Below are 1473 nucleotides of genomic sequence, written 5' to 3'. Positions count from 1 at the left end.
TGTAAATCCATGAGTTACTTCTTACTTTCATGAAGTTATTTCACTTTTTATTTACAGTAGTTAAAGCTACAATCTATCTGAGAAAAATTACACACACACACACACCAATAATGCCTAGGCATTAAGCATACATGCATACAATCTGTGATACATGTACAAAGTATAAATACATATAAAAACACATACAAATCTACTAGTAATTATGTATTTATGCCTACGTATGCAAATACACATACACACACACATTTGTTTTTATAATCAGCTGATACAGGCAGTTGATAAAAAGACTAAATGAAACTTTGGTTTTGGTATTATGTAATTATATTTATGTTCTGAGTTCAAATTCCACCGAGGTCAACTTTGCCTTTCATCCTTTCAGGGTTGATAAATTAAGTACCAGTTGCATTCTGGGGTCGATCTAATCAACTGCCCCACCTTCCCAAAAATTTCAGGCCTTATGCCTAGAGTAAAGATTATGTAATTATATTTACCTTACACAAGGCAAATACATTGTTGCCAATCTTAAATCACTGCACATCATTAAAATGATTCTTATGAACAAATGAAACCAAAACAAACTGTTGAGAAATTTTACTTATGTTTTGAATTTAGATTCGTTTACATCTGTTTATCAGCTACTTTCTCATTCTCATTCATTTGTGACTTATTTTTTGCCCCCATGGCACCTAAGAAAATTCATAGTGAAAGTGCTAAGCATCATGCTGGAAGATAAATTGTCTATGATAAAATGCCATGGAAAAGGTGAAAAAATGGTAGTAATTGCACAATCTATTGGGATGAATTGGACAACTGTATTGACGATTGTACATAATAAGGACAAGATTTTTGCACATATCAAATTTGAAGCCCCAGGGATGAAGAACACTGTCATCAATAAAAAAAAAGGCAAAATCTTCTTTCTCTTTGGACTGTTAGTTTGAATTGTCAGTATGCTACTATTAGTCAAGAAATCATTCAAGAGAAAGCATTGTCTTTGTTTGAAGACCTGAAGAAAAAATATCCAGATGAGAAAGATGTAGAATTTAGGGCAAGTCATAAGATTTAAGGAGCAAAGAAGTTATCACTCTATTCAGAAGCAATGTGAAAGTGCATCAGCTGACGAACAAGCAGCAGAGAGAATTTCCTAATGCATTAAAGAAAATCATCAAAGAAAATGGGTTTCTTCCCGAACAGATTTTTAACGTAGACGAAACTGGATTGTATTGGAAAATTAATAAATAAAAATTATTTGTTTGTAAACTTAAAATAGGTTTTTATAAACTGTGCATTATTGAAAATGCATTCATAAATAAAGTAGAGAACTGAGAATGATTATTATCGATTTAGCCTCGAGACAAGTAAATTCAGCCTAGCCTAACCTACAGACAAGTTAATTTGACTTAAGTCATGTTTTCTGGAACCAATTAATGACATAAGGTGAACTATGCCTGCATATATATATACATATATATA

This window comes from Octopus bimaculoides, chromosome 6, assembly GCF_001194135.2.
Source record: "Octopus bimaculoides isolate UCB-OBI-ISO-001 chromosome 6, ASM119413v2, whole genome shotgun sequence".
NCBI classification, from domain to species: Eukaryota; Metazoa; Mollusca; class Cephalopoda; order Octopoda; family Octopodidae; genus Octopus; species Octopus bimaculoides.
This window is presented reverse-complemented; position numbering follows the sequence as displayed.